The sequence below is a fragment of the Camelus ferus genome, chromosome 5 (assembly GCF_009834535.1).
Source record: "Camelus ferus isolate YT-003-E chromosome 5, BCGSAC_Cfer_1.0, whole genome shotgun sequence".
In the NCBI taxonomy this organism is placed as follows: Eukaryota; Metazoa; Chordata; class Mammalia; order Artiodactyla; family Camelidae; genus Camelus; species Camelus ferus.
In genome coordinates, this window is record NC_045700.1 from 20,978,711 (window position 1) to 21,000,032 (window position 21,322).

General features: G+C 34.1%; 1 long non-coding RNA gene across 1 annotated transcript in view; it reads right to left on the minus strand.

The window, feature by feature from the left end:
- LOC116663601 overlaps positions 1-21,322 on the minus strand; it is a 190,346-nt gene that overhangs the window by 128,664 nt on the left and 40,360 nt on the right. The window contains exon 2 of the long non-coding RNA XR_004319821.1: positions 2,699-2,798. This is a non-coding gene — a long non-coding RNA (uncharacterized LOC116663601). The remainder of the gene's footprint in view (positions 1-2,698; positions 2,799-21,322) is intronic.

Consider the following 21,322-nt stretch of genomic DNA (forward strand, 5'->3'; position numbering starts at 1 on the left):
CTCTACCTAGAAAGCTTTGGGGTGCTCACTGTAAGGCCATAATTCTTCAGTTGTCTTTTTCATTGGAAGGGACTTCTCACTTTGGGAAAAGTGAATGGAATATGTTTATGTACCAACCAAACTCAAAGGATTGGGGTGGGGAGGAAAGCACACAGGAGAGACTGAATTACTTCTATGAGTCTCTTTTTCTTTATATGAAAACAAGATTAATATTACTTCACTTCATTTCATTATGAAGATAAAACACAACAATGTACAACAAAGTATTCTGCACTAATGTTAGGAAAGTCTATCATTTAATAAATGAATCTGCTCCTCTCTGTATATTTGTATTTGCCACATATTTGAGTTCTCTCTCTGTATTTACCAAAGCATTTTTTGCATATATTGGCCAAAATATGTTTTAACTGATTTATATTTTCCCTTCTTTCATACAACTTCTTATGATTATTTTTTCCAATGTCAGCATCTTAAAAATCAACGTAGTTTTATATAATACATTTGTGTGAATCCCTTTACTAAATGATCCCAAGCTTATATGATTTGCTTTATTTGAATTAGCTTTAAAAGTGTTTTTGTTAATTAATTTTGAACTGTAAATTAAAAGTCTGTTCCAAAAGATATACACCTATAATAGTATTTATACTTTTAATTGTACTTCTTTATTCCAAACAAATTATATTTCTCAAAAGCACAGCCCTCAAGTGAAGAACACTTAGAGCACTTTGAATATGACTATTATCCTCCAGAGTGTGGATCCCCCCAAAATTACTAATACAGAATGTCCTGAATTTGTAAAGAATCTAATTACTTCTATAATATAGTGATCTGACTTCATCTATAAAGCTTAAGTAAAAGCATTAAATTTCACTCATATACATAACCATTTATAATTAACATCATGATAAAATTAAGATTCAGATCATATCCATAGTAATTTCTAGTTAAGCCCAAAGACTCATGTTATAAAGCAGAGTGTTGGTAGCTTGGCTGACATGAATAGTTACTAAGAACCAAAAATATTCCTTTACAAGTATATATATATGTTAGGTGTTGAGTAAGGAACACAGTTAAAGAGTCATGATATAATTGCTTGGAATCATTGCTAGAAAGAACATATTCAATATTCTCCTTAAAAATAATCAGTGTAGTTCTTAAACTTTCTGGTAAAGCTTATTTAACTTTTGATAATCAGGAAAATAGCTCTTTTTAATTTGGAGTTCAAAATAAGAAGATATCATTACTGTTTAGGCAGCTGCCGAAAATGACATTTATCTGACATTTTCACCTTATGAAAGGCATCTTACGAAATAAGATTTTTCAAGCAGTGAAATTAAAATGGTAATAATATCAGCAAAATTCTTCAAGATTACTATTCTCTTTGAAAAGTGTCATTCAGGGGTTATTATATACTAGATATAAACTGTATTCTGACTTCTGGTAATGTATATACTCAAATGCCATACCCTACAACTCTCATGTTATTGAAACGCAATACAGAAAATTTTTCCCAGTCTCTTCGTTTTCATAAAAGAATTATGTTATATTCAGCAATAAATAGCACATATTTAGGTATCATTTGTCCATAAGATAAGGTATTACATCTGGGCAGCCTAATTGCTGACAGAATAAATTATATGAGGGAAATGCAAAGCCTAATGAAATCTTTCCAGTAACTTTTTTAAAAAAAATTAATGTGACCATATACTGAAACATAACTTAGATATTACAGAAAAAATGCATAGCTCATTCCCACATATCAACAAAGAAGTTTTTTTTAAAAAAGCAAACTGAGTTAGGCAATATATTTAAATAACAGAATAAACATGAGCAAAAACATTTTGAGTAAAATATACACTTAATATTAAGGTGCAAGTTAATATAATTCTGCAAGTAAAAGGGTCAAAGGAGGAAAATAATGGGATATCTTTAGAGCTGTGAAGAAGGTAAGATCACAGCCGTGGTATTGCTGGAGCCAGAATTACAAGCAGCCTGTTAACGTCTATTTCAGTGTGTTTTAAAAAATTTAACACAATTAAGAAAAGTATGGACACTTGTGAACATTCAGAGGCGCACATAAATTAACTGAACGGAATTGCTTATAATCTGAGGTTTCTAAGGCATCTAATTAAAGTCTTGGTTAGAGGCTACTTAGCTATGTGCTTTTTAGTCCAAAGAAAGCACCCAATAAGAGGCAACTCCTGCAAGATACAGAAATGAACTCTAAGGCCTGAATAACCTTTCACTATGACTGATTTTTCTTTTGCGATGTTTAAAAATGAAGGTTGCCAAACAGATGGAGCTCTAATCCATTTTTGAAACCAACATAGCATGGGGGAAAAAAACAAAACAAAAGCAAAGCAACCCTTAACTTTTGGACAAAATATTACAGGTCAGTCATTTAAAGCTGAAAACAAAAAGAGAGACAAAAGTACATTATAGACCTACCAATCATTTAGTTGTGTCTGTGTTTGTCTCTCGTTTGTTTCGTTTCTCTAATTTACAAAGTAGAAGATTAAACGTGGATAGTTGTCCAAGTCAGCTGGGATTTTTTTATTCACTAATTACCTATTAGACCTAGCAGACAGGAATTTAGACAAATTTGTCTGAAGATGAGAGTTAATATTCTTGATCTGATACTTGGTGTATCTCTAGAAATTAACATTTAGACACATGTAAATGGTTGTATGTCACTCACCCTTGAGATCTGAGAAGAGGGATCTCTTTTCGAATCATTTAGGGGTTGCTGAGAATGACTCTTACAACTTGTGATTGTTGATGGGCGTTAGCAGATAATGCTGTGAAAATAAAGTCAATTTGAGCCACACATATTTATATAACTTTACTAAATTGTTCTTATACTTGGGGTGACAAAGATAATAACAGTAAAATTCTGATACTGAATAAGATTTAAACATCTTACCACAAATACATGAAGGAGGGGAGAGTCAAATTTATGACATGAGGGCACGATAGTAGAATATTAAATTAGTTCAATGACTCAAATATTTATTTTTCAAAATATACATGTATCATTAAGGGTTTCATATAGAAAACAAGTTATTCCAATCATTTTGAGTAGTAAGAGACATAATACAATGAACTGAGGTTAATGAGATTGTCAGAAGGGCCAGGAAAGCAGAAGTCTGCAGGTAATGGCATCGTAGTACATACAGTCCAGAGGCCAACAGTGAGGAAGATACAAGAAATTACTGCTGTTGTGTTGGCTGTCCCAAAGCCTGGATGTGGCTAGATGGTGGTACACCTATGTTCAGCAACCACAAAAACTCCTATCAGTTGGAATTTGCAGATCAATCATCACTAAATCTGATTTACCACCCTTGTGACCAGGAAATCTGGGAAATAGATTTTGGGCTTCAAGACTCTGAGATTTGGAGAGAGTAAAAGTAGCTAGCAAAGGATGCTGATTGCTGCAAGGGACTCTGAGATGATGATATATATGTTACAGTACATAAAAATGATGTGATTATTCCAAACTGTCCAGTATAGGAGGACATACTTGATGGAGTCATAATGACCCTGAGCAGCAATCCTCCATGTTTGCTACACTGTACTGTCTACAATGGGACATTAGTAGGGTCATATATGAAAAGTTAGTTCTTGTAATGATCAGAGCCATAAGTTAGGAACTAAAAAAAAATACTAATTTTTATTTTAGGGAGAGAGAGGTAGTGGAACAATAGAATCAAATACGTGGGAGGTATACACTGTGCATCTACTACATGAAATTGGTTTAAAAAGTCTAATCTAATAATTAAAAATAGATGGTCTTAGATTTTTTTATTGATACTGTCCATTGATTTTGTAATATATAAACAGATGAAACAAAGGGTGGGAGATGGTTAGTAAATTTCCTGAGATCACAAAGAGTAATTTGGCGACTTTGTGTCTAATTGCAAAGCCTGGGCTTGTTCTTTTCTAACAGACTCATGAGACAGCTCAGAAGCTGTAAACATAGTTGAATGCAGGTTTTTCACATAAACTTTAAGGAGAAAGTTTTAGTTTCATTATACATTCATTATTATTTTCATTATATATATATCTCCTGTGCATGTTTTTTAATAAAATAATTATGATCAACAGCCCCAGAAAATGAATACATCATCTAATGATTATATACATTATATGACACATACATAATAGATTTTCAAAAAATACGTATTTATATATTTGAAAAATCATCTGTGAAAATAAAACCATTTCCATAATTGGTAATACAAACATCTGCTTTATTATTGGTGTATTTATCAACTATTATTTTTCTATCAAATATTTCTTTCAATCAGCTTGTAGAATATAAAATTGCAGAAATATATTCATCTTAGATATTCAATTCATAAGAATTAACATTTATTTTAAAATTTCATGAAAATAGTAAAGTCATTTATGTTAGTATCTGCATTTAGAATTAATTAGATGATCTTAATTTTTATGTCATTCATTCTGTCTACACTGTTTTACTGAGAGTAGTATTGATTATCTGTATTTAATTTCTTGAAAATATAGGTGTGACTGAAATGTAAATTTCAACGTAAAATCTAGAGAAAAATAGTGAATCTAAAATAAGAATATGAGATTAAAAGAATGTTTAGCTTGATTCCTAATTTAACATAAATGTGTCTGACTTCAAAGTCCCTTAACCGTGTAAGTGTATGGCATAAAACACTGCCTTTTGTGAAATGAAAAATTTAGTAGATAATTAATCATGCCAATTGTTTTAAGGTGGATATTCATTTTTAATGCATAATTTGAATGAAAACTACCGAATTACAGAAATAACACATGAAATCTTTGGCTTATGGGCATTTGGGGAAAGCTAAAGGACAGCAATGAACATAAAACTTCCAAAAGAGAGCAATTCAAAGGTTTTTCCTCTCATATTAGAGAGAAAGAGAAAGGCATTCAAGATGTAAGCTTAAAGAAATGGAATAATTGTATAAAACAACCACTGCTGACAAACCAAAATTGTAGCTAGGTAGATAGACTGATTAGATAACTGACAGACAGATCACACATACATACATACATACATATAACATATATACAAATGGGCACAGACAGTAAGGGACCACATTAGACTGAAAGCATACTGTCTTAGGAAAAACATCCTCACACTCATACAGCTATCATTCTGCTAGACACATACAGCACCTACTTACACTTCTAGCCAGACTGAATCTCTTAAGTAGCCTGCCTTAATTTCTCTGCCCCTGCCCATTTTACGCCCTCTCTCTATCTGGACCACATCACAGATTCTCGTCCTTCCCCATCCCCAAATCCCAGAAGCCCTACAGTTGTTTCCCAGTTTGACAGACTCTTTTGTCATAGCACTTGTCCTTGATTTCCTTCACCTGAAAATACTGAGTGCTCTAAAACTTTCTCTTTTTCTATGTAAACAAATATACAATGTCAGGTCACTTCTAGGAGAGAATTACTTACTAATTTGGCAGTTAAACTTGAGCTGGTTAAGGGCACAGGGATTACCTTTCTCAGACCGTATCTGCATGTCAGCAGATCCCTTCCATCCTTAGCCCCACACCCAGGAAGAAGGGCAGAGTCAGCAGCAGAGGAGGCTAACCTTGCCTTGGGCTCATTTCTCCTGGTAGGATTCTTTATTGTTTACAGTATTGTGTTGGCTAAGTTCTTAAAATACGTAAATAAGTAAAATTAACCTTCTGATATGCATCGAGCAAAATGTAATGCATTTAATATCCCACATTTGTGGATTATTTGGCATTTATTTATTTTAAAATTCCACTTCATCCCAGGAAATAGCAGCATGGCAACTTGGTAAGTATAGCTTAGAATTACACGGATGTCTCATCCCAGGAAACTCCTCCAAGTTTTAAAATGTAGTTGGCAAGCTCCACAGAAAGTCTTGGCCAGTTCAAAACATAAAATCTCTACTCTGATTTGTACCCCTCACCTTCACTCTCCTTTCAAATTCCTTTAGCTTAGAGGAACACCTGTTTTCCACCCAAGAGAACTTAATATTATAACTATAATTTTGGCAGTTTAGAGAAATAAAATTTTCCTTGATGTCTATATAACTGAATAAATATTCTACTTAAATCTTTCATTCTTCCCATTGGGGAACATTCACGTCAGACAATTTAGGGAAACTTAATGTATTTAAAATCTTTTCTTTCTTCTACCCACGATGTGACTACATTTGTAGGGGCTTACAGAAGGTGAAGGCATTGGTTTGGTGGGTCATTGAGGGAGGAAGTTCATGGCTTGGTTCATGGTCATCATCAGTCTAAGATGTACACACTGAGATAGCCTCACTTTCATTTGCTTTATCATTATCGTTCCACACAGGTAACTACAGCACATTATATGTTCTGACAACACATTATCACCATGTTTCACTCATTTTTAGCTACCTCCTTGCCTCTCTTGGACCACAGAAGACATACAACTACACTGGAATTCTGAGGCTATGCCAAGCCCACCTGCTAATATTGCCATCTTTTCCACTCAGTGGCTGCCGGAAACTCCAGAGAGGACGAGGAAGTTGTCCCTCCAAGGCTCAGATATTCTGAATCTATCTGGATTTTCTATTTTCCACCCCTTCCCAGCAGGATGTTAGTGAGGAAGAGACCACAGAGTTAATTCTCAGTATCATCAACGGGCATTTCATTAGCTATGTTCTGACTTTCTCTTCCCCCAGACTGTAACTTGTAGCGAGCCTAGGCTGGGGGAGAGGAAGCCCCCTGTCTGATAGAGTGCATGTAGTTCTCAATCAGTTGTGTTAACTGTAGGTCTTAAGCTTAAGGGGTGCTGAAGTCAAGGATTTAATTCTGTCCTTCTGTATCTTTATTTCTCTAAGCAAAGAATAATTGTGAAGGTTAAGTACGTCCATTTGACGAATGAAAACTAATGGGAAATATCTCTTAAAATCTTACTTCCCACATAGGAATTTCTAAAGCATCCAATAGCAAACTTCCCTACTTGTCACCCTTTATGACTTCCTGTATTTATGCTCATTCTCAAACATTTTAAGAGTAACTGGAGGCTGTGACTTGCAGCTTTCAACCTGAAAGTGTCAAGAAAAAAGGCCAACCCTAGGTCTTGCTCTGGGAAGGCCAAAACATCTTGAAAATTATGTTCTGCCCCTCCACCAAACTGCCTCCGCCAATACATACAACTCCTGCCACAGGGGATGTGGTAAAGATGAAGAGAAAATACAAAACCAATACTTGTCTGGAGAGTTTCTTAAATATACTGATTCTTAGACAACAACCCAGACTTACAGTATCATAACTGGTGGAAGAGAGGTAGGCCACTATTTGTATTTCATAAACAATCTAGATGATTATTTTCTTTAGTTTGTAATATTGTACCCTAGAAGATATGACATATCATATACGAGACATAAAAACTGGCCTTTCAAACTAAGAAAATAAAATAAAACCCCTCAGATTGGGCTTATTTCCAGCCAATTTGGGTGATGTGAAAAAAAAAATCACTCAAAGGGATAACTATAATCTCAGAAAATATTAGTGACCCCATTCCTACATGTGCACACTAGAAAAAAAAAACCGTAACAGTACAAATCATGTCCCTAAACAGGCACACTCTAACTTCCACAATGTTGTTTAAGGAATTCTAGGTAGCTGCTAAAATGAATTCACTCAACAAACACTTACTGACAATTTTCTAAGTCAGGCAATATCCTAACGCATCAAATACTGTACTCCTACATCTAGTTTCACGGAAAACTGATCATACTATGTTTTAAAGTATCAAGGTCAGTGACAAATTGTAGGCATGGTATGATTAATGTCAAAAATGCATACAGAGGTACAAGGGTAGATGGATACAGAGATCATAGCATTTACTGCTGAGTATCGGACATGTTAGGATCCTAAGTAATTTTTAATTTTCTTCTCATGTGTTATCTTTAGGTGTTAATTTTCTTTCCGGAAGGCTCACCACTCTACCTTGTCCCTCCCAGTCCTGTGCCACCTTCTTTATTTACCTTCTTACTTGATCCCCTTCGTTTTGATGGATGATAAAGTCTTGAGAAATGACATTTGACATGTTGGGGGATATGACAATCAGGTAAATTTTACCTATAGTTAGGGTTTAAAACTGACACCCAAAAGCCTGAGCCCGAGAAGATTCTGAATGACATTTCTTCTTTTCAACATTTTTTCACCTTTTCTCTTTTGACTTTTTTCTTTTGTTGTCTTCCCTTTGATATCTCCTTTTTTTATCTCTTGTTTATTTTCTTCCTTTCATACATATTTCTTCAATTCACACTTCATTCTGTCTGCCTGTCTTATTGTTTTTGTTTGTTTTTTGTCTTCATTCCCTAACCTGCAGCATTCTTTTTCCAATATCGCATCAAATGACCAAAATTAAGATCACTTTCTATCACACTGATATCAGAAGTATGCAGGGAATGTTGAATTATCATGTTTTTGTATAAGATAGGTATTGTTTAGAAATACAGAATCACACAGGTCATATGAAGCTCAGAGAGACCAAACGTCAGACATTTCAGCAGACTGTTCAGGTTCCTCTCTGGGAAAACAACAACAGCGAAAACTCTGAAACTTCTTCACTACCCTTCATTTCCATAGCAGAATTAAGTAAAACAGCTTGTGGCATAAATCCTGGTGGGAAGGAGAAAATGTTGTCTTACCATGTAAGGGCAAGATGTTGTTACATACAAAAACAGATGCAACTGTGATTTTTAGAAGAAATATGAATTCCTCACTTAGTTCAAAAAGAGGGAGTTCTCCATAAATAAACTAGTGTTCAGAGAGTAAAAATCTGTTTGATTTTAGAGACTCCAGGAGAGAACACCCCCACAGCAGGAGGTCCCAGCCATTTGTTCTGGACCTTCCCTGGACAGACACAGATCCCCAGGCCGGGGCCAGCAGGAGGGAGCGGGGGCCCATCTGCCTCCTGTGAAGAGCCGCAGACACGGCTGTGCACGGAAAACCAGCCTTACTTCTTGCTCCCAGCAGCCCAGGAGGACTTCTTCTCTAGAACTATTCCCAATACTTTGTTGTCGTAATGAACACTGAGCCTTAGTAATATGATTTGTTCCCCAAGCTCAAAATCTGTTTTAAATCACATCCATTAGCTTTGTCCTACCTATCACTGTCCTCTAGCAAACTAGTATATTCCAGGTGCCGACCTCCACTCCCCGCACCCCACACACACCCATCTGCTCCACACAGTAAATTTGCAAATCACCAGAAAGAACTGATAGAGACCAAGAGGATTATTTCAGTAGGAGGGGCAACTGACACTGAGGAGGGGCATGTGTTGGGGAATCTGGAAAGCCAAGGTTATCTGAATGGCAGCAGGAAATGAGAAATGAAAAGGAGTGAGGAAAGAAGAAAAAGCAGGTAAGTTTTGAGATACTTGAAAAAGTCTAGGGACTATTCATAATGGCCTCCAGAAACAGGAAGCCTAAGCATAGATGTCCCATCTCTCGTGTCCTGTGAGAGGGAACAAGACATCTAGATTAGAGTCGCTGCTTCATTTTTCTTCCTCAAAAACAATTTCCTGTTTTGAAACTCTTCTACTATAGTTTCTGTTTTTCTGACTGGTACATGGGCTTACTGTGGAGACAGATGTTAAAGAAATAGACACAAAAATAAATATAATCATACAGTTCTAGGACAAGCAAGAAAAAAAAAACTAAGTTTAAAACAAACAAGAAGAAAAAAAAAAACTATGTAAGTTTAACACAAACAGATCTATTCCAGGTTGTGAGTGGGCCTGGATACGTTCTGATGAAAAATCTTATTTATCCACTCCTGTCCTTAGACTTCTTATTTATTGCATACACTTCAATCCCCATGCTTCCACCAATGACTTCCCAATCTTTTTCACTCGTTCTGACGTCTCTCTTGTGCTCTAATTCTCTTTTCTCCTACTTCCTATATATCTTCTCCTGGTTTTTACCTCAAATTCATCATGTTCAAAAACCCATCACCTTCCCCTGCAAATCTTCTCTTTGTTGCTTGTTTCTTTTCCATATTGTACAACATCAGTCTCAGCATTGTCATAGAGCCCAGATCTCTAGTTCATTTCTATTAGACTAACTTGGATGAACGCTATTGCTAGTCACCACAACAAACCTCCTGGCTTCTAACTCTCCCCAACTTGGTCCACCCTAAGTACTCTGCCAAGCAAATCTTTAAACACAATTCTGGCTGTGTCACTCCCTTTGCCCAAAGTCTTCAAAAGTTTTCCTATACTGACTAAAACTCTTGACATCAAGGTAGCCTTTTTTTTTTTTAAAGTTAAATCCCAAGACTCATTTGCAGCAACACGGATGGACCTAGACATCATCATACTCTGAAGTAAGTCAGACAGACAAACATCGTATGATATCACTTCTAAGTGGAATATAAAAAAAATTGATGCAAATGAACTAACAAAACAAAAATAGACTCACAGACACAGAAAGCAAATTTATGGTTGCCATAGGGGAAAGAGTAGGGAGAGATAAATCAGGAGTCTGGCATTAACAGATACATCCTACTATATATAAAATAGATAAACAACAAGGACCTCCTGTGTAGCACAGGGAACAGTATTTGATACCTTGTAATAACCTGTAATGGAAAACAATCTGAAAAAGAATAGATATATATATGTATAACTGAATCATTTTGCTGTACACTTACTTGAGACTAACATTGGAAATCAACTATATGTCAATAAGAATTTTTTTTTTAAAAAGAATGTAAAGACAAAAAAATGTGAAAAAAAAAGTAAAATAAAAATGCCACAACTCTTCGGTGACCTAACCGTACTGGACTGCTTGTAGTTCATCAAATGTGCTCTGAAGCTTTGAACCTCCCTGATTTTTTCTCAGTCTATTCTCTCCAAGAAACGTATCATACTTTTTAAAATACTTTCTCTCTTAAGTCTACCCATTTTGTATCTTAGATTTTATGTCTTCCATAAAGTGATACCTGGTGCCTCTTGAATGATATAACTGCTCTGTTCAATGTTCACTGTTTTTTCCTTGGTACAGTTCACATGACGTTTTTCATATGTTGTTTATGTAACTTTCATAACCTCCCATTCCTGCTTGATGTTTGGAAATCTCTACTCATCTGTTTACTCCTTAGTGGAAATGGCAGGTGTTCAACATTGCATCAAAATCCCTCAAAGACATTTAATAATAAAGGCAGCACAATTACAGATGACAGCATTCAGTCAGTGAATACAATGCAGAAGAGAAATTTACCTGTAGCTTGAGAAGTCCTGCATTCAAAGGTTAATTAGACATACTTGTGTGGTGGGAAAATGTGTAAATTTTGTTTTTTCCCAGAGCAGGCTCAATGATTAATTACCTTATACTTCAGAACTGTACCACTGTGTATGCTGGAACTACGCCAGGGAATCAGTTAAGCAGATCTCTAGTTTAACCTGGCTACACTCTCAGAGAGATATCATTTGACAACCTGAAAACTTCCCCAGGTCAAACTATTACAACTATGGTGATGGCTGGAGAAATCTAGTAAGCACAGAATAGAATCCACATCAGAATTCTCTTCCCAGAGATTTTTACTTTTTTTTTTTTTTAACACTGGGTTCTATTTGCACAATAAAATCTTATTTCATTTCTCAAGTGATGCCTTAAAAATTTACAAGAATATGGTTCAAAGCTCTTCACAAACTATCAGATACTTTAAAACAAAATTTTTTCAGATCAATTTTCTTTTCATCATAATAGATACATAATAATCTATATATACTATGACTCATGGAAAAGAGAAGATTGGAAAACTGCTTGATGACAATGTTCATCTGTGATAACTGGATTTACCAGAGGACTCTTATAAAAGTGTCAGAGCCTTAAATCAGATTAGGTAAAGAGTGTAAACCCTGAGTTTCTCAATTCTTCTCCCAATGGAAAGTGGGAGGCAGTAGGAATTAATCACCTTGGTTCCTTGTGTCATTTGATTCAAACAGACTGAATTTCCTCTGACAAGGAAGGCTACATGCAATGTGTAATAATCTTTAAACACCACCACAGACTGGTTTTAATATAATACTCTGTAAAGTAAAATTCTACACCTCAATCTCAAGTTTCAATAGCAACATATAAAAATTCTGTTGGCAAGAACTACAAAAAGGGGATTTTATATTCAGTTTCATCAAAGGCCTTTCAATTCATTTCTCTTATTGTTTCTTTTAGTTTGGCTTTTGTATAACCCTCAGAAGAAAAATGAGTCAGAAAGAAAATAAATGATTTTTCTATGTAACATTTATACAGAAATGTACGTAGTTATTCGATGATGGACCTGTAAGTTAACAGTATAAAGATAATTTGAAAATAAAATTGAATGGTAGGAAAAATTTTAAAATGAAACAGGACAGGCATCTATCTCTCATCACTTAATTTAATCCATAAAGATGGTAACTCCTCTAAATAAATATAATAAATGACAAGAATCTATGAAACTTGGGTAACATTTTAACTCAAACTGACTTTCTATTAGAAATAAGTAAATTTACTCACACATTTATAAAAAGGAAAAGAACTTTTTGCTTTCCAAATGAGCCTGGAAATATTTCTAAAATGAAGCTTCTCAGATTCATATGTAGACAAAACTATAGATGCAGACTTCAAAAGCACAAAAGAGAAGAAAAGGGGACATAATCCTGAATGAGATTAGAACGAACTTTACTATGTCATAGTACTATTTTTGTTACCTTAAAGGAGAAATGATGATGTATCCCTACTTTAAATATTTTCAGCCATGGATTGACATCATCTCACACAATTTAGCACACTATCTAGCAGTTTATTTTGCATTCTTAGTCATTTATATTTTCCAATCTATATAAACTGGCATTCCAACTAGAATACAAATTTATTAAGAGCAAATATTATCTTATTATTTAACTTAATTGAATATAGTACAGTACTTAAAAAACAGTAGTGTCATCCACCCCATATTGTGGATGACTACAGACATTTAAACATTACTACCAATTACCATTTTAAAATGCACATTTTGAAGTTACCTTTGGCAGTTGCTAAACTTCTGCCAGGAAATTTGCTGACCCCTTTCTTTCTTTTTGAATCTGTATGTCTATTGTTGGCATAGAACATTTCATCTAGTTCTATAATCAGTAAAAAAAAAAAAAAAGTAGTAATAATCCACTAATCCACTAGGTCAATTACTGCTTTATCCTCTTAGGATACAACTTCTCCAAAATGTATTGTTAAAATGCTAAAAAGATGACTGAGAATATAATTTTGTAGTTTTGAGGGTGAAAATACAAATTGTGTTGTAAATCTTCTATACCTAGCCAAAAAATTACTTTTGGGATAAAGGCAGCAGAAATACACCTAGACATTAAAAACCTAAGTTTATCTCATAAAGGTTTGCATTTTAAGGTAGAAATGTTAGGAAATTATTATTATATTTAAGAAGAATGTAATGAACTAAGAATAATAAAACAAAAAAATACTTTTATAAATGTAATCAGGATACAAATAAAGAGGCATAAAAAATTCAGGAATTAAGATGAATTAAATAAAGATACAGAAAATAGTACATTTTAACACAATATAAATATTATATTAAAACACTGGAAAAACAATTATATGATAAATTTCTTAGAAAATGCTAACTAACAAATTAGAACAGGAAGAAATTGAGCTAAATAAAGACGCATCTCACACACAAACAAAACATTGCCCACATAGTTTAATTGACTTTCAGTTTTATCAGTGACTGATGTATTTTCACTTCATATAAACCATTTCAGAATGTACCAAAAAAATAATAAAAACATTGTTTCTGAGAGAATGTCAATCTAGACATTCTGAGTAACACTCTTGCTAAAAACAATTGTTAAGTACTGAAATTCATATACACACACTATATACTCATAAATGTATGTAATTGAGTTGACAAGGAAGTATGGAATCTTTGGAAACTAGCATAAAGTGAAAGTAGGAATCTTGGGATACAAGTAGATATATCTACAGACCCATGTCTTGTATTTTGTTGGCTTCCCAGAATATGTATAGGGCATAGGGGTTAAGTTTAGGGCTTATGTTAGGTAAAAAATGGTGTAAGACATTTATGCATAAAGCCAGAGACCCAAAGAGTCACAACATCTGTGTGAGGCAGAAGGAGAAGTAAAACACTATACAGAAGGGGACAGAGAGGAGATTCGCCTGCTTCAACTTTGGTGCTCACTACAGAGCAAAAATTTTTATCCTGAGAATTTGTAAGCATAAGCAAGACTTCAAGTAGGTGTGCAAACTCAATTAAAATTAATTAAATTAATTTTTGGTGTTGGCCAAAAAAACCTTTGTAATAAAAAAGAATTTCAGTTTTGATGTCTAATGACAGCTTTCATATCCTACAACCCAATTTCCCCCCATATTTGGGCAAGCTGATTTGTATGACTGAAACATTATGCTGTATGCCAGAAATTGACACAACACTGGAAACTGACTATACTTCAATAAAAAATAAAATGCAATAAAATAAACTTGCATGCTCCTTCCCTTGGTGCCAGGAGCAGCTCAAACCATGCAAACCCCAGCACTCAAATGGGAACCCCGACCTCAATCCCACCTCCCAACCACATCTCATTTCACTCTTGTCACCTGGACCATCCTGTACCAGAAGTCTTCCGGTGTGAGTAATCTTTACATATGCTCTTGTGGATGTGCCACCAATTTTGATGTATGAACTATTCCATTACAAGGGGTCATTCCTATTCTCCATTCTCCATGGGAAAACTATAAATCACTTAAAACTACAATGGAATTGTAGTGTTTGTTTGTTTGTTCGTTTTTCACTTGCAGTGGATGCTGTTAGTGATGCAACCGATCCCATTTACAGGGCTGGTTAACACAGATGATCACAGTTGATCCCTTCTCCAAAGAACTGGCTTTCAACAAATGGGAACCCTCTTGCCTGGGAGATTATACCCCCTCAGGAAACACCCTAGTGATTAACACTGGGGGTAGGGGATAAAAAGAATTTTGAAAAGCCTGAGATTTTACCTTAATTACAAGCTAACAAGTTAGCCTGTCACAGTTTCTTAAATGCTGGCAAAAAAAGATACAAAATTTCATGGTCAGAGACAAAGGACTTTACCACTCACAGTAATAGCAATAGTCAGATCTCAAAGTTGGTTCCCTGAGCCTGAATTTCCATTGGCACAACGCAAAAAGGTCCACATAACACCCATGCATGAAGAAGATTATGCTGCAGAAGAGGAATCTTGAGCTTAGGGAACAGACTCCTTAACAATGGGCTATAAAGTTACTTAAACTTTGTCCTAGAGGGAGACACTGTCTTTATTATACTGGACAAGAAATAAATCTGCCCTTGTTCTAGAGATAGACACTATCTCTAGTTTTAAAGGTTATTCATTATAGAAAAGTCTTTAAAGGCTAGCCCAGAACAAAGGCAATCAGTGCCTCTGCTCATAAGATGGACAGAAACACAAGAGATCCATGGAGAATTGAATCCCAACAGATGGATTTACTTTACTAATCTACTCTTGTATATTTTGAAATTTTTTGCATAATGAAAGAAAACAACGTATCAGTGATCACAATTAATGTAAATAAAGTAAGCTCTCCAAGTCAAAAAGTACTGATTAACAGAATCAATAAAAAAAATTCTAGCTGTGTACAATTTATGAGTCTGAAACCTAAAGACCCACTCAAAAAAAAAGTTTGCTTATCAAATTATAAGAAATACATGACAGGCAAATATTTATCAACATAAAGCTGGTATTTCTATATCATATATAATAGACTAAATATTAAAAGGCTTACTAGAAATAAGGAAAAGATTTGTTTCAGCTTAAAATGATGTGTCTAAATTTGTAAGCTCCTGGAAGAGGACTTAAAACACATAAAGAAAATATTGACAGAATTAAAGCAGAAATTAGTAACTTCATTATGTTAGAAAAAATTTAGCACACCTTAGTAACTGAGAGCTCTAACAGAGGCCAAAAAAACAAAAAACAAAAAACAGCAAAAAAAAAAAACAAAACCCTGTAAGCATTGGTAAGCACTGGTAAGATTTTAATAAGACAATTAGCAAGTTTAATTTATGAACATTTCTGTAACAGTACACTCAATGACAGGATAGTACGGAACATTAACCCAAATGTCGGATACTAAGCTGCAAAGCCTGTTTCAACACTTTCCAAAGGCTTTCTGTCATACAAATCACATTCTCTGACTACAATGTGACTATCAGAAATCAAAAGCAAAAAGGTAACTAGAAAAATCAAAAAAGTTTATACATGTTGAACACATATTCAAGTAATTGATGGGACAAAAAAAGGAAAATTCATAATGGATATTAATTTTATTTTTAAATGAGTGATAATAAAAATATTGCAAATCAAATTGCAGATGATATAACTAAAGCAATTACTGAAGCACCTTTCACATCCAGTCCATCAGAAACCTCTGAAACTCAACCTATATACATGTTCAACTTCTCTCTCTTCTCTGCAACCCCTATGGTCCAAGTCACTCATTTCTCTCTCCTGGGGCATTTCTACAGAAATGGTTTTCCTGCTGCCTTTCTAAAATTCAATCCCCTTGTAGCAGTCAGTTACCATGATCTTTAAAAGTATAGGTCAGGTTACACTGCTTGCAGGTTAAAACTGCCCTGCTCTTTGATCATTGCAGGACTAGCTGTTTTAAATTATTCCCATCTGTTCTAGTTTTCTAGGCCCCAGGTTCCGTCCTCACAATTCTTTGAGGGCTAGCTGGGCTGTGTTCTCATCTGGAGCTCAGGGTCCTCATCCGAGATTATTCACATGGTTGACAGAAATCAGTTTCTTGCAAGTATAGGACGGAGGTTCACATTTTCTTGCAGGCTGGTGGCTAGAGTGTTCTCTAAGCAGCAAAAGCCTGACCTCAGGTCCTAGCCATGTGTCTCACAATATAGAGCTTATTTCCTGGAAGGCAGTAGAATATTCTCTTCCCAGTTGGAAAGGCAGAGGCTTATATAACACAATGTAATCAAGGGAGTGGCTATGCCATCACCTTTCCCATGTAATGTAATCTGATCAAGGGAGCAACAATCCCAACCTATTTGCAGGACCTGCCCACATCAAAGCAAATGGATTATACAGGGTTTGAGTACCAGACAATGACAGTCTTGGGCTCCATTTTAGAATTATGCTACCCTATCCTTTTATAAATCCCTGTTGAATACTTAAAATACTGACTGCTCCATTACCTTTTTCAATTTAGTTGTTTAATTTATTTTCTGTTATTACTCTTTGGCATCTAATCATCATTAGTATAAGATACCTTGTCTGTCTTTTCTACTGCTGTCTTTCCATGCCTAGAGCAGAGCATGAAACATGGAAGATAGTCAATAATGCTGCCTGTGTGACTATATGACCTGATGGTTTCTAAAAATATAGGGCCATATACTTGAAAAGACAAAAAACAAAAAACTATCCTTATCTCTACCTTACAACTTAATGCCAGAATGAAATACAGATGAGATACAAGGTGAAATGTACAGATATAAAGCACACATAATATAAAGTACATACACAGATACATACACTTCTTATGAACTGAGAAGGTATACATAAGAATGAAATCAAATTCAAAGCCATAAAACATTAACAGTAGATTTGACTACATAATAAAATTTCTGCACACAGACAACACCACTTAAAAGTTTTAAAAAGGAGCAAAAAATAAAAACTTACAAAATATTTTTTAAATATGTCATACACTTTAATAACAATGATATATCACGTGAATATATAAATTTTTAAGAAAGACATTCTAATTTTAAAAAATGGACTAAGATCATTAACAGAAAAACTACAAAGAAAGAAATGCCACAAATGATAGCATAAATTGTCAGTTTTATTCTCAAATTTCTCCTACAAGCATCTATCAAAGTATAATTGAAACTGTAGTGTAAGAAATAAAAAATGAATATGGCTTTGTCTTTGAACATTGTAGTGTATCTGTAAACTGTAAGAATATGGCAGAGATAGAGATATCTTAAAAATATTGACAGGCATTCACTACCTTCGAGTGTTGAGATTATACTATAGTGATAAGATCAAAAATGTGTTATTTTTGAGCATGAACTCAAAGAAATGAACTCTGTTGCATTTCTTTCTCACATTTTCATTATTATTTAGTAACTTAAAAATTTAGAGTTCAAGGTGTTATGTTCACTAAATTTTGAAAGCAACAATATTCCTCAAATTAAATTTAAAAAAAAACTTTTCCTCAAGTAGGTATTATTTGGTTAGATGAGTAGCTATGGTTTGTTTTATTTTCCTTTTTTCTTAATTATAAAAATATCACATGCTAGATTTTAAAAAGTCAGATAAATAAACAGATATAATGGAGAGTACACACTTTCACTTTAAACTTTTCTCCCTCCTGCCTCACTACAACTATTTGGCAGATAATAGTCTACTTTCCTTTATGATGCTTTAAATTAATTAAATATATATAGTTTTCAGAACATACAGGCTGAAAATTAAGGGATGGTAAAAGATGTTCCATGAAATGATAATCCAAAGAGAACAGAGCTGGTTACATTTACATCACCCAAAACAGAAGTTAAGTCAAGAGAGACAAGGAAGGTCATTATATAATGATAAGAGGGTCAGTTCATCAAGAGAAAGTAACAATCAGAAATACATGCATCTAAAATTGGAGCACCTAAATATATTAAGCAAATATTAACAGAACTGAAAGAGAAAATAGACAACAATACAATAATGATAGGGGACTTCAATATTCCACTTTCAACACTGGATAGATCAGACAGAAAACCAATAAGGAAAAAGTGGACTTGAACTATACTATAGATCAAATGGATGCAAGAGACCTTAAGAGAATGAAGGATAAAAATCATCTATCTGATTATCACAATAGGAGCAGAAAAGCACTTGACAAAATTTAGCACCTTTTGATGATAAAAACATTTGACAAACTAGAAATAGAAGGAAAGTATCTCAATATAATATAGGCCATATATAACAAGCCCACATCTAACATCATTCTCAATGATGAAAAGCTAAAAGCTTTTCTTCTAAGATCAAGAGAAAAAAAAAAAGCCCACTCTCACCACTTCTATTCAACATAATACAGAAAGTCCTAGTTAATTAGGCAAGAAAATGAAATTAAAGGCATCTAAATGGGAAAGGAAGGAGTAAAATTGTTTCTATTTGCAGATGAGGTCATCCTATACATAGAGAATCCTAAAGACTCTCCCCCCCAAAAAAAAAAAAAAACTACTCAAACTAATAAACAAATTTAATAAAGTTGCAGGATACAAAATCAACATACAGAAATCAGATACATTTCTATGCACTAACAATGAGTTATCCAAAATATAAATTAAGGAAAAAATCCTATTTACAATAGCATAAAAAATAATAAAATACTTAGTAATAAAGTTAATCAAGGAGGCGACGTATCTGTACAATGAAAACTATAAGACACTGATGAAAGATTGAAGAAGACACAGGTAAATTGAAAGATAACCCATTTTTATGGAATAGAAGAGTTAATATTATTAAAATGTCTACTAACCAAAGCCATTTATAGATTCAATGGAATCTCTATCAAAATTCTAATGACATTTTTCCCAGATATAAAAAAAACATAAAATTTGTATGACCTGATAAAAGCCTCAAACACACAAAGCAAAAAAAAAAAAAAAAAAAGACAAAGCAATTTTGAGAAAGAAGAACAAAAGTGGAGGCATCACACATTTTGACTTTAAATTTTATTTCAAAGTTACAGTAATCAGAACAATATGGAACTGGCATAAAAGCAGGCATATAAACCAATGGGACAGAGTAGAGAGCCCAGAAATAAATCTACACCTTAACAGTCAACAGGTCTTCCATCAAAGTGCCAAGAGTACACAATGAAGAAAGGATTGTCTCTTCAACAAATGGTTTTGGGGAAATGATATTCATATGCAGAAAAATGAGTATCTTATACTATATACAAAATATCACACCATTTACAAAAATCAACTCAAAATGAATTAAGATTTAAATATAAGACCTAAAATTATAGAACTATTAGAAGAAAACATAGATAAGAAAAAGGCTTCTTGACATTGGTCTGGGCAATCATTTTTTGGATATGATACCCAAAGCATAGGCAATAAAAACAAAGACAGTGGAATGGGATTGCATCAAACTAAAAAGCTCTGCACAGCAAAGGAAGCAATCAACAGAGTGAAGAGACAAACTACAAAACAGGAGAAAGTATTTGCAAATTACATATCTGATAAAGGGTTAAAATCCAAAATATATAAGGAACTCATGGAACTCAACAGCAAAAAAAAAAGCAAATTATTCAATTAAAAAGGACCTGAATAGACATTTATCCAAAGAAGACATAGAACTGGCCAAAAGCGACATGAAAAATCGCTCCACAACATAATCATCATAGAAATGCAAATAAAACCCACAATGAGATATCTCACATCTGTTAAAACTGCTATTCATTAAAAAGACAAAAAAATAGAAGGGTTAGTGAGGATGGAGAAAAGGGAACCCTTATATACTGTCGATGGGAATGTAAATTAGAAACAGCCATTAGAGAAAACAATATGGAGATTCCTCAAAATATTAATAACAGAACTGCTATATGATCCAGCCATCCTAATAAGTATACATCCAAAGGAAATGAAATCAGATTCTCAAAGAGGTAGCTGCAATCCCATGTTCATTGCAGCATTATTTATAATCATTACGCCAAGATACAGAAACAACTGAAGTATCTGCTGACAGATGAATGAATAAATAAAACGTGGTAAATATATACATTGGAATATTGTTCAGCTTTTAAAAAAAGGAAATCCTATTATTTGTGGCAACGTGGGTGAAACTGGAGGACATTATGCTTAGTGAAATAAGCCAGACCCAGAAAGACAAATACTGTATGATTTCACTTATGTGTGGAATCTAAAAAAGGTTGAGCTCATAAAGGAGAGAGTAGACAGTTTTTACCAAGGGCTGGGAGGTGGGGAAAATGGGAAGATGTTGGTCAAAGAGAATAGTTTCAGCTATGCAGGATAAGTAAGTTCTGGAGATCTAATGTGTAGCATAATGACTACAGTTTATACTACTGGATAGTATACTTGGCAAATGCTAAGAGACTAGATCTTGAGCATTCTCACCACAAACAAAAGAATATGGTATACATGTGATGTGATGGCTATATCAATTAGCTTGATTGTGGCATTTTTCATAGAAACAGAAAAAACAGCATATATGTATGTGAAAACATCACATTATATATCTT